This window comes from Colobus angolensis, unplaced genomic scaffold (genome assembly GCF_000951035.1).
Source record: "Colobus angolensis palliatus isolate OR3802 unplaced genomic scaffold, Cang.pa_1.0 Scaffold345, whole genome shotgun sequence".
NCBI lineage: Eukaryota > Metazoa > Chordata > Mammalia > Primates > Cercopithecidae > Colobus > Colobus angolensis.
Genome location: NW_012116766.1, coordinates 1,639,319 through 1,653,535, shown reverse-complemented (window position 1 = coordinate 1,653,535; position 14,217 = coordinate 1,639,319).

The following is a 14,217-nucleotide window of genomic DNA, read 5'->3' as shown; positions in this document are numbered from 1 at the left end:
ATCACTTAAGGTGACCAGCCTGGACACCATAGGGAGACCCCATCTCTACAAGAATAAAAATAAAAACAATTAGCTGCATGTGGTGGTTCATGCATGTGGTCCCAGCTACTTGGGAGGCTAAGGTGGGAGGACTGCTTCATCCTGGGAGGTCCAGGCTGTGAGAAGCCATGATCAGGTCACTGCACTCCAACCTGGATGACAGTGCGATCTTGTCTCAGAAAAAAATAAATAAATTATACATGATTGCAAGAGGCAGACTTTATTTGCTAATATTGTTAATATTTGGAATATATGTTTATAGGTGACTTTTGGTACTGTTTTAATCTTATTTTGATATTTAAGAGTGCTAATTTCATAATATTAATTGGGCACCATTTAATATTTTGCTGATGTCTAGAATGGTTTAAATAACATTGGAATTATCTGTTAATAAGATTAGATAAAATTCAGCTGTGAAACCATCTGGTACTGGCGATTTATTCAGTTATGAATAAATAATTTTCTAATTTAAACAATTTTCTAGTCTCTTCTTTGGTAATTAAAGCATTGATGTTTTCTTTTTCTTGAATTAATTTTGATTATTTATATATTGCTGGAAAAATGTCCCTTTACTATAGATTTTCAAATCTGATGCAATAAAATTGCATGTGTTATTGTCTGATAATTCTTTTATTCTTCTCCGTATTTTTCATTGTCTCCTTTTTGATACCTTCTTTCCAGTCTCCAACATTTTGCTTTCTCTTTTCCTCTTTTATTGAGACTTACAAAGGGTTTAGTCTATTGATCTTTTCAAATAACTGGCTTTTAAATGTATCTGTTCTTTCTTTTTACATTTCTGTTTTTTGTTTCATTGCTTTCAACTTTTACATTTACAAATTATCTTTCCCTTGTTTCAGTATTTGTTATTTATTTTACATTTTAAATTGAATGTTTGGTGTCTTTAATGTTTATCTTTTTAGAAAATAATGACTTAAGGCTATAAATTTTCCTTTGCGTACAGCTTTCACTGGTTTTACAGCGTGTTCTTTTTATTGCTTTATGTGCTTGTTTTCAACTTTAATTTTGATATCCACTTTGATTCAATAATTAACAAAAAGTATGCTTACAAATTTGTAATTAGTTACAATATTTTGATCACCTTTTTATTATTTATATATTAAATTATTGCATTACAATGAAAATAAAATTACTTGTTAAATCTCTTCTTTAAAAAAAATTTTAAGAGTTTTTTTGTGGTCAAGTATATGTTGAATTTTAGTAAATATTCCATAAATTTGAATAGCTATATATAGATATATATATATTCAATTCTCCACTTAAGAGTTATAAGTGATAAAGTTCTCTCTCTATATATATATTTAAAATATATAAATCTATAAATATTTATATGTTAATATGTTATATATCATATATAATATAAATATATATTAATATATCTATTTTAGAGACAGAAATCTAGCTCTGTTGCTCAGGCTGCAGTGCAGTGGCTTTATTTTTAAATTGAGTTTGTTGGTTGTTCTTTTCAATTTCTCTGTGCTTTAAATTTTTTTCTATTAAAGCTCTGTGCTTGATTTGAAAAGAAGTATATTTGTCTGCCATGTCAATGTCAAGCACCCCCTTCTGCTGCTCAGAGTCAGACACATTTCTCTGCTCCTATTTTATAAACAAGATCCCATTTTTTCCCACCAAGGCATTCTACTTCTAATTGTCACCCCATGCACTCTGCTAAAATAAATTCTTTAGCATACTTTGACTTGCTTGTCTTCTCTGCTTTATCCCATCAGATGAAAAATTTGGAATTTTTTTATTCCTCAGTCTCCTCTCTACCCCAAACCCACTCTTCCACAAGCTCCTATGTTTGTTGACATAGTGAAATACTTTTAATTCTAAACTCATTAAGCTTTCATTTCAGTGTACCCTTTTATTTCACGAATCCTTATTTAGCACTTAAACTCCACATTCTCAGATTCTCATTATATATTTAGATTTAAATTCATACTTATTTTTATATATAAATATACATAGATATAGTTAGATAGCTGGATTGTGTGTGTGTGTGTGTGTGTGTGTGTGTGTGTGTACTGTACTAAAATGCTCTTCAATTTCTTTGTTCAACTGATCTCCCCAGCAGCTCTATTCCACTGGGTACCTGTATCCTTTGTTCTTCTTATTTCAGGTTGTTATTCTAATGGGTCATTTTTCTTTGTGGACTCATGGGAACCTGGATACAGATCTTGGAGTGCCAGTGGTCCCCTAAGTGAGGGAAAACAAAGCATCCCCTACCTAACTCCCTTAGGAATTGTGTAACAGGGAGGCAGAGAGACTCTGTCTAAGCAATGAAAAGAACATTTCTATTCCTCTTTCTGCTCACACTTTCCTATCCTCAGAAATAGGGAAGTCTCAGCCCACCAGACATCCCTTCTTGGGCTTTGTGGAGGTCAGAAACCTCACATAAGATCAAGTTGACCTTAGCTGTCTAGAGTGCACAGAACTCTGAGAGTTTTCCCAGCATTCATCAAGTGCAAACTTTATTTTGAAGGTATCTGAGTCTGGTTTTCAGACAAATGCCTAACCCATGTTGGGACGGAGCTCCACATTTTCTCCTCTATCAACTTTTTGGAACTCAATACTTTATACTCAACAGCTCACCAACACCAATTGCTGCTTGTCTCAACATAGACAAATAAATTCAAGCTAGGAATGGATAGGAAATAAAATACTGAAATTCTATCACTATCTTTCCATAATCCTCTTAGAACCGAATTATGAATTACAGTTTTTCAGTTAATTAATTATATGACTAATTAGAACACCTTTACAATGAAGGAGTAAGCAGAGATGAAAAAGGGCAGGATCTGGTCATGTGTAATAGAATGTGGTGGAAGCTATTTTTATGGATGCCTAAAATCCTTCAAGTAATCACTACCTTTCCTATGCCTCAGCTCATGTGATGCCAGCCTTGATAAATTGCACCATTAGTTAGAAACATGTAACAGAAAAATAAATATATATGGCTCATGTAACAGAAAAATAAATATATATGGCTCATATAAAAATGGAATTTATTTGCTCATCTAACTATCTGGAGTCAAGCAGACTCTGGGAAGAATAGGGACATTGGACTTTGGACAATTGCTATTCAATTATGTTATTGGTGACTAGTTTCTGCCTAACTTCTATTTTTTTCTGTGGCAAAACTATTCCATCTCAAGAATCTAAGATATCTACCCAAAACCTCAGGGATATTGGGTTTCTTGGTCATGTCCAATGGCAAAGAAGTCTTTTCCATTAGCTCCCCGAGAAGAGCATGTGAACTTCTTTTCCAGAAGCTCCCAGCAAACATCAATCACATTTCATTGGCCCTGTGTGATCAAATACCGTCGTGGACAAAAAAACTGTCCTATTCCTTGGCTTGTACAAAAGTGATCAAGATAACATAAAGACACAGATAGTATCCACCAAAACCATGTTTGTCAGGGTCACCAAAGATTTCTCCTTTGACAAATCTAGGGATCAATTCACATTCCTCATTTTACTTGATTTATTAGTAGTATTTGATGCAATTGATCATCCACACCTTCTTGAAAGACTTTGTTCCCTTTGCTTCCATGATGGTACGCTCCTGGTTTTTTTCCTGCCTCACTAACTGCTTGAGTTTAGTCTCCTTTGCCAGTTCTTCCTCAAGATCCAATATCTAACAGATGGAGAGGGCTTGAAACAGTTTTTAGACCTCTTCTTTTTTCTGTCTGTACTCACTGCCTTCAAAGTCTTAATTTCATGGCTCTAAATATGAATTATACAAACATGTACAATAAACATCATCATCTAGAAGGTACCAAATCAATGTCATCTTTCTTATCACTAAATGCAAGAGAAATGTTATTTGATTTACTGCTAGCAGAACCCTATCATGTAGATTCTGTCATTAACCCTATTTTACAGGTGAGAAAATGAGACTTAAGACGATATAAATAACTTGGGCAAGATCACACAGCAAGAAAGTGATAGAGCCAAGCCTGGAATCTCAACAGATACATTGCAGAGCTGTTCTTAACCAGCACATGTTACTGCCTCTATGGTGTCAATAACTTCTTGATATGTATCACTTCTGAAAGGCATTTATTTGCTCACAGGTGGTAATCTGAAGTCATTAGGACGTCTTGCTCTCAGGAGCCTGTTTCCCTGATGTCAAGGATTTCCTAACATTTAAAAATTTCTACTGTTTTAAATGACTTCAGAATTTTCAGCAGCGAATTTTCCTGCTCCTGGGACAATTTTAAATGCCAAATTACCACTGATTCTGTTTTCCTGAAAAATAAATAAATACATAAATTGCTCAACACACTAAAAAGAAGAAGCTTGAAACACTCTTTGAAACTTATTTCCCTGGCTTTATTTTGTTCTCAACCATCTTACTGGAATTATAACTTTGGAAAGTAAAGCATAAAAATAATAAAATAAATACGGTGATAAAAAATAAAGAAATAAAATAACTTTGCTTTCTTGTCCTCCTTTTTAAATCTGTATTCCATCTTCCCCATTCCATTAAAATAATATCTCAATTACCAAATTCAATAGACATTTTTCCCTCTTTGTTTTACTCAGTTTTCATCTGGCATTTAACAGTGCTGATCACTCTATTCTTGAACCTATTTTCTCCTTTGACTTTCATGACATTATGCTCTTCTGAATTTCCTCCTACTTCCATGACATTTTCTTTAGAATACTACTTATGCAAAGTATGTTTTAAGCTTGGTTTTCTTCAGGCTTTTAAGGGCTCTTCTCTCCCTGGATAATGTCATCCATTTAAATTGCCATTTACAACCAAATCACCCCTGGGAGGCCGAGGCAGGCGGATCACGAGGTCGGGAGTTCTAGAGCAGTCTGATCAACATGCTAAAACCCCGTCTCTACTGAAAATACAAAAATTAGCTGGGCATGGGGAATGCGCCTGTAATCCCAGCTACTCAGGAGCCTGAGGCAGGAAGATTGCTTGAACCCAGAAGGCGGAGGTTGCAGTGAGCTGAGATTGCACCACTGCACTCCAGCTTGGATGACAGAGCAAGACTGTCTCAAAAAAAAAGAAAAAAAAAGAAAAAAAAAAAGGAAAGAAAGAAAGAAAGAAAAGAAAAGAAAAAACAAAAACAAAAATCGAATCACCCTAAATACGTATCTTCAGGAAGAGGTCTTCAGTCCAGCTAAATATGTATCTTTGGCTTGAGGTTTTCAGTTCAGAGTGAAGGTAGTCTGTAAGTCCTTCAGTCAACATATGCAGAGCGAAGCAGTCTGGCTCCCCTGTCTCCTTATCTGCATTAGTGATATGCTGCGATCTCTATCCAAAAAACTGCTTCCTTTGTTTTCTCACTTTCAACAGCCAGTTGGTCAGCAATTGTTATATTGCAAGTCTGCCTTTACAGCATCACCACTGGCCTTGCAATTCAAGCACTGTTCATGTTTAACCTAAACTGTTATAATAGTTTACTATTGGATGTTTTCTGATTTCAGACTTGCCCCTGCAATCTTTTGGCCACACTGTTACCAGAGTGACCTTTCCAAATTGCAAATCTGACCATATCTTTCCCCAGATGAGTTCCTTCAGTGACTCCCTGATGGTCAGAGGGTAATGTTCAAACTCAACAAAATCATTTGTAATATGGTCCCAGCCGGCTTCTCCAGCTCAAGTTCTTTCTCTTCTCTTTCCCCTTTTTATTCTCTTTCCCTCTCTCCTTTATTTTCTTTTCTTCTCACAACCTTTTCTTCCTCTTTTTTCACTGATAAACTGTTCATAGTTCTTTGAAGATCATAGGGTTGTTTTATAGGCCTAGAATATCTGAAACACGTTTTCCTATCTTGTTTATCCATTGACCTTCTATTTATCCTACGAAGACTAGCTCATATGCTATGCTTTGTATGTATAATTTCTCTAAACAGAGTTAATTACCTACTTCCTTGTACTACTTTTGGAACTTGCTTACACTTTATTAAACATAAAGCTATGTAGCTACAACTTATTTGAATTCTGGCTCTCATTAGATGGCAAGTTCCTTGAGGGTAGTAATTCTGTTCTTACTTTTTTATTCCTTATCACAGTGTTCAGCACATTATATAAAGTCAATATTTGCTAATCTGGGCTTAACTGAAAGTGCAAGTTAGAAAATTTCCCTTGAAATATTAACAGTACTTCTAGAAGTGGCATTATACATTTTAATATCCCCTTACTATGTACTGTGCAGTCACTTATTTAAGTGCAGCCCTCTATTAAGTCTAAGTAATTTTCACCTAAGTTAACCATATAAGAAGTCACATTTATTATTCAATGGCATTAAGACAGCATTTAGTATGACTAACAAAATACATATTTTATTTTGTGCTAAAATTCTTAAATTTTTATATGGAGAAGTCACTTCTGTTTTCTCATGGAAATGACAGCAAAGGCAGTGCCATCTGAGGTAGCATTAACAGGTGAATCCAAATACATTTGGTTGCATTATTTTGAAGAAATACGTTTCATATTCTTGAGACATCTATTATTGTAGTTTCAAATTTATAGCATATATAGAGATTATTAAATAATGTTAAGAATTAATTCTGATTGTTATTGGAAATAACTCAGTTAAATTTAGCTTTTTAAAACAGATTTAACAACTGCAGAAAAATGATATTTGCAGTTCTGTTTTTGTAGTTAGGGCATACCAAAAATTAATTGCTGTAGACCTTGTCTCCCAATAGTTCTGTTTTTAATTTCTGTCATCTCCCTCAAACCTTTAAATTTGACAGAAATAGAATGTGGTGAAGATTTTGCTTCCCATGAATAAATAAGATGTTTACTATATGCTAATTTTTAGCCCTTTTAGAGATTGGTTTATAATGGGAAAGACTTATAAAATGTACTCCTGTGTAACTACTTCTGCCTTTTCTTTAAGTCGTAAACTGTTGGTATATAGTTTTTATTGTGGTGAAATTCATGTAATACAAAAATAACCTTTCTAAAGTGAACAATTCAGTGACACTTAGTACATTTACAATATTACACAAGCATTAACTCTATCTAGTTAGTTCCAAAACATTTTTATTGTGCTGAAAGGTGACCCTGTACATACTAAGCAATTACTCTCCATCACTCACCCTTTTATTCCCTGGTAATTCAGTTTTCTATAGATTCACCTATTCTAGAAATTTCATATAAATGGAATCCTACAATATATAGCCTTTTGTGTCTGGCTTGTTTAACTTATAATAAAGTCTTTATATCCACTTCGTAGTGCATATCAATACTTCATTCCTTTTGATGACTGAATTATATTTTATTGTATGTGTATAGATCACAATTCGTTTATCCATTCACCTGTTGAACATTTGAATTGTGTCCACTTTTTTACTTTTGTGGATAGTGCTGCTATGAACATTCATATACAAGTATGTTTTAAGTACCATTTTCAATGAACTGGCATATTTTTGACAAGGATATCCTGACTTTTTGAAAGCTATTTGAAAATGTGACTGAATATTATAGACAATTTTCCTATCTTGGGATGTATCTAAAGAAACCAAATTTTAAAGCTTTGAGCACTTTTTTTCTCTTGAAACTGACACTTTTGTTTCTTACAAAAAGTGTCAGGACTGACAGTTACAGGATAATTCAATTTAACTGTTCATAGAAGCAGAAACTAGCATCTAAACTTGATAGAGCTGAAAGTGGAAAAGACTGATGATTTTAGATAATCTTTAACTATATTTGAATGATTTTATGATGATCAAATTCTACACAGAGGTTGAACCAATCTCTGTGAAAATTAATTTCTATTATATGTCAGGTACTGAATTCAGTTGGTAGTATAGAAACAAATTTCACTTTCAAAAAAGCATATAGATATTCAGAGAGATACTCAAATAATATAAGACAAAAACACATTGGGATGTGGCCATGCCTCAGAGTCCGCCCAGGATGCTACAGAGCAACAAGAGTGAGCACCTCATCCAACCCAGGCAGCTCAGCCAGACTTCCAAAAGGAGGAATCTGAACTCTTTTCAAATATTATGAAGGTAAAGTACAAATTTCCACAATCAATTCTTCTGTCTTACTCCCCAGAGGTAGATAATGTACCCTTCTGGGATATTTTTGTGTACAAAAAAAAAAAGGCATACATGTGGGTTGAAAAGACACACAGACACATATATCAGTAAGTATATAAATTTTAAGGTGGAATCAAACTATTCATGTTGTTTCGTAAATGCCTTTTGCACTTAACTATTGTAATTTTATTCCTCAGATACCAATGAGCTGAGCCTGAAAATGTATGAGTTAGTCTGGCAAAGAAAATTGTGAGGATATTTTATGCAAGCAACAGCAGGGATAAAAGTGTGGAGATGAGGAAGAGCACTGTATATCCTACACCTCTAAGTAATTCAGTCATTTTAGAGGGAAGCAGAAACTAGCATCTAAACTTGATAGAGCTGAAAGTGGAAAAGACTGATGATTTTAGATAATCTTTAACTATATTTGAATGATTTTATGATGATCAAATTCTACTTTTTAAGTCTTTTCATTGTGCTTCTTTTCTTCTTATGTGTCCCTTTCAGGTTCTTAGTGAAACCTCATCTAAAACAGATTTTAAATTCCCCCAGATACAACTATTTCACCGTGTTTGTTTACTTATCCAGGCATGGCCTTGAATTGTGTGCAATTTCCCAAAATTTCAGTCTAGTTCAACATTATGTGTGAAATGATGATAGTCTAAGCACTGTGATAAAGTGCAGGTGATAAACGGATACCTGGAAAAAAATCCATGTCTTAATGTTATAAGATAGTGGAAGATCTGTATATATGGATAGGGAGACATTGTATAGATAATTTAGAACTATACATCATGATCCTCAGCCCTCAAACTGTTGAGGCCAGGGAAGGCTTCTTGGAATAAATGAATACAAATTATTTAAGACAAGAAGTGTGGGCAAACATTTCAGGCAAAATATCAAGTGAGATAGCTAGATTTAGAAAAATACAAGCAGTTTCATCTTTTGGAGCATAATATGGCACATTGTGTTGGAAGATGCAGAGGTGAAGAAGTGGTGATCATAGTGTGCAATGTTAAAGAGCTTGAACTTGATAAGAAGCCACTGAAAAATATTTAAAGGAGATAGAAATGGTTGGAGAGTATGGATTTGAAAAGAGCAAGATTACAGTTAGGAAGACAAGTTAACAGGCCGTTACAATAATCTGGCTGAAAGATTATGGGGTCTGAACAATAGCAGTGAATGAGAAAGCATTGGTGAGAAGATAACTGAATTAATAAATGTCTTAAAATTAAAATCAGAACTTAATGCTAAGAAGAAGAAGTGCTAAGAGGATAGAAGAAACAATGGATATAACCTAGATTTGTACTTTTGGTGATGGGGAAAATGCCTGTGTTAAGCATTCAAATCTGTATCCAACGAATGTGTGGTTCAGAGACTTGAGGGCAGGTTAAAAATGGAGAAATAGCCTGGGCAACATGGCAAGGCCCCATCTCTACAGAAAAATTTAAAATATAAATAAATCAGCCAGATGTGGTGATGCATGCCTGTAATCTCAGCTACTTGGGAGGCTGCAGTGAGAGAACTGCTTGAGCACAGGAGGTCATGGCTGCAGTGAGCTGTGATTGCACCACTGCACTCCAACCTGGATAGTTGAAGCTGTCATGCAGAGAGAATCTATGGGAAAAAAAGGGTTGAGAATAGAAGAATGGAGCAGAAGAGTAGCTGGCTTACAAATGGAATGTCAAATAATGACCAGAATATGAAAAATCAAACCAGGAGTGAGTGTCATGGAGTGCAGTAGGAGGATAGTGAAGCACTGCAGAGAAGACCACTTAAAGACCGAAGGCCAAGAGTTATCCTATGAAATTCCCCAGTTGCTGTGAATTCTTAGATTAATTATAAATAGTCTAAGGCCACAAAAAAGGGTGATGAAATGGAAAAAGTAATAAATAAGAATAACTAATGTGATGGTTAATTTCATGTGTCACCTTGACTGGGCCATGGAGTGCCCAGATATTTGGTTAAACATTCTGGCTTTGTCTGTGAGGGTGTTTCTAAGTGAGATTAACATATGTGGTTGGGCCTCATTCAATATATTGTAGGCCTGAATAGAAAAAAGTAGCAGAGTAAGAGAGCATTTGCTCTCTTTCTGCCTGTCTTCAAGCTGGGACATTGGCCTTCTCCTGCCTTTGGACTCTGACATGGACTGGAACTTACCTCAACAACCATCACTTCTCCTGGTTCCCAGGCCTTTGGACTTGGATTGAAACTATACTGCTGGGTTTCCTGGATCTCCATCTTGCCCACTGCATATCTTGGAATTTTGCAGCTTTTATAACCATATCAGCCAATTTCTTATAATAAATATCTTTATGTCATTCAGATATACATGTATGTCTTAGTACTTCTGTTTCTCTGGAGAACTCAGATTAATACAGATTTGGGTACAGAGAATGGGATGCTACTGTAACAAATACCTGAAAATGTGGGAGCAGATTTGGAACTGCGTAATCAGTAGAGGCTGGGAGAATTTTGAGGTACATTCTAGTAAAAGCCAAGATTGCTGTGAAGGGACTGTTAAAGGTGATTCTGGTGTGGGCTCAGAAAGAAAAGAGGGGAGCTATACAGAAAGCTCTCATTTTCTTACAGAATACATTATCATCATGAACAGAATGTTGGTAAAAATATAGATAATAAAGGCCATTCTGGTGAGGTATCAGAGGCAAATGAGGACTATGTTATTGGACAGTGGAGGAAGAAAGATCCTTGTTATAAAGTGGCAAAAAACTTTACTAAATTGTATTCATGTTTTCGTGTTTTGTGGAAGATGGAGCATGCAAGCAAAGAAATTCGGTATTATCCGAGGAGATTTTAAAGCTAAGTGTTGAAGTAGTGGCATGGGTTCTCCTGATTGTTTATACTAACATGCAAGAAGAGAGAATTACTTTGAAGAAGGAACTGTGAAGCAAAAAGAAACCAGAACTTAAAGACTTAAAATATTCTCATTCTATTCATATTTCAAAAAAGGAGAAAGTGTGTTGCGAAGAGAACACTAAGGGCAGGGCAAAGAACCATTTGATAAAGAGATTAGTATGGGTGTGAACTACAGACCTAATAGCTACTCTAGCAATAACACTTCCAGTCTGAAGGAAATAGAGATGGGTTGAAATGAAGATGGCTGTCAAACTTACTAGATCTCACAGGACCAGATCATAGAACCATTCAGCTGTCAACATACACTGTTCTTCAGGACAAGGGAAGAATGGCACCAAAGGCAATTCAGAGATCATCAGTCCTGGCTCCTCAGTTTTAAAGGGTACATGTGGGGATAACTTCTCAGTTTTGATAGTCCAAATGGTGACCAATTACAGCCTTGGGGGCATGACTCCTTCCTAGCAGAGCTGCAGAGGTGGGACCACCACCCCAAAGGGGTTAGAAGACAGGACCACCACCCCAGTAGGTCCAGAGGGGAGGGCATCAAATCAAAGCAGACTATTCTTGAGGCTTTGATCCAATAAAACTTGGTTTGTTGAGTTTTGGACTTGCTTTGGCCCTGTCACTGCTTTCTTCTTTCTGATTTCTTCATCTTCAAATGGAATGTCCATCTTATGTCTGCCCCAATACAGTATTTTGGAAGGACACAGCTTGTTTGGTTTCATAGGTTCACAGCTAGAGAGGAATTTTGCCTCAGGGTGAATCCTGCCTTGAGCCTCACCCATTTCTAGTTTAGATGATATTTTAATAAGACTTTCAGACTTTAGACTTCAGAGTTGATGATGAAATGAGTTGACTTTTGGGCTGTTAGGATGGAATGAATATATTTTACATGTGAGAAGGATATACTTTTTGGGGCGCCAGGGTGGAATGTTATGAACTGCATATTTTTACTCCCCCCCCACAAATGTATACATTGAAACCCTACTCCCCAGTATATTTGGAGGTGAGACCTTTGGGAGGTAATTAGGTTTAGATGAAGTCATGGGGGTGAGGTTCCCATGATAGGATTAGTGTCTTTATAAGAGGAAGAGATCAAAAATCTTCAGCATGTGAAGACACAGCAAAGAGGCAGCCATCTGGAAGGTAGGGAAAAGGCTCTTGTACTCAGACTTTTAGCTTCCAGGACTGTGAGGAAATAAAGATCTGTTGTGTAAGCCAACAAGTCTGTGGTATTTTGTTGTAGCAGTTCGAGCAGACTAAGGCAGCTAATATTTGTGAGGACTTGCCATATGCCAGTTGTAGTTCTGAATGTTTCATGGAGCTTATCTCCAAGTCTGTTCATTTAGATTTGAGTTCATTTTAGACCTACTTTTTAGATGTCACCTGGAATTCTCTATAGTCTTTGAAAATCATAGTCTTGCTTCTGACACATTTTTTCTTCTCTTTGGCCAATCTGAAGCATATGCTGGTTGTTGTTGTCATGCTTCTAATCTTATTTTCTTTCTCTTTTGGAAACAGAACTTAGAGGACAGCTCTGCTTCCTTGAACAATAAACACAGCTTTTTTTTTTTTTTTTTTTTTTTAGTTTATGAAAATGCAATGATGTATTAGAGTGGTTTTTCAACTTGGCAAGCTCTTTTGTAACTGTAAAAATTTTATATTGTTTCTTTTCTCCTAAAACACATAATGCTATTCCATTTACCCTACATAATATCATCCTAATTAAGTATATGTTTTTGCTTTAAATATTTTATTGATCAGCCTATTATACTTCTCTCCAGAAAAAATATGTGTACTACATTGAAGTGGAATTAAAAAAAAAATTTCTGTGGCCATAATGCCATTAACATTTCTATTCTGGATTATGTTGTATCATAATTATTAGTAGTATAAGATTGATTAGTGCAACAAGTTATAAAGCATGAAAAATAATTATTAAACATAAAATCATTATTGGAAATGAATATGTATCAATGAGTTCTATAGATCTGGGTTGATAAATATTACTTATTCCTATATTGAGGAAGGTTTCGCCATCATTTTCCTATTTTTTGTTTATATAGCTAAGCATTTCTCAAACCTGTTGACTCAAGACCTCCTAACACTCTTAAAAATTATTTAGGACCCTAGAGAGTTTTACTTATGTGTGCTTTATCAATCAATATTTACTGCACTCAATTTCATTTCTCAAATTTGAAATTGAGAAATTGAAAAAAAATTTCATTAAAAAAAGTAATAAATTCATTGCATGTAACCATAAATAACATGCTTAATGAAGAATATACCTTAAAAAAACAGTGAGAATATTGGCATTGTTTTCTATTTTTACAAATCTCTATAATGGCTGACTTAATAAAAGGCAGTTGGATTCTCATACTTCCCTATGCAGTCAATCTTTTGCAATACATTGCTTTGGTTGAAATATATAAGAAAAATCTGGCATCATGTAAATATGTAGAAAGAAAGAAAGAATCTGATGGGCCCTTAAAAAGAGTTTCAAGGACCCCTTAGATATTTTGGGACCACATTTTGAGAATGACTGATATAGAGGTAAGGGCTAAAAAAAGACTTGTTCCCAGAACAGAGCCCTCAGAAATAATACCACACATCTACAACTATCTGATCTTTGACAAATATGACAAAAGCAAGAAATGGGGAAAGGATTCCCTATTTAATAAATGGTGCTGGAAAAACTGGCTAGCTGTATGTAGAAAGCTGAAACTTGATCCCTTTCTTACACCTTATACAAAAATTAATTCAAGATGGATTAAAGACTTAAATGTCAGACCTAAAACCATAAAAACCCTAGAAAAAAACCTAGGTAATACCATTCAGGCCATAGGCATGGGCAAGGACTTCATGACTAAAACACCAAAAGCAACGGCAGCAAAAGCCAAAATTGACAAATTGTATCTAATTAAGCTAAAGAACTTCTGCACAGCAAAAGAAACTACCATAGAGTGAACAGGCAATGTACAGAATGGGAGAACATTTTTACAATCTACTCATCTGACAAAGGGCTAATATCCAGAATCTACAAAGAACTTAAACAAATTTACAAGAAAAAAAACAAACAACCCCATCAAAAAGTGGGTGAAGGATGTGAACAGACATTTCTCAAAAGAAGACATTTATGCAGCCAAGAGACACATGAAAAAATGCTTATCACCTCTGGCCATCAGGGAAATGCAAATCAAAACCACAATGAGTTACCATCTCACACCAGTTAGAATGGCGCTCATTAAAAAGTCAGGAAACAACAGG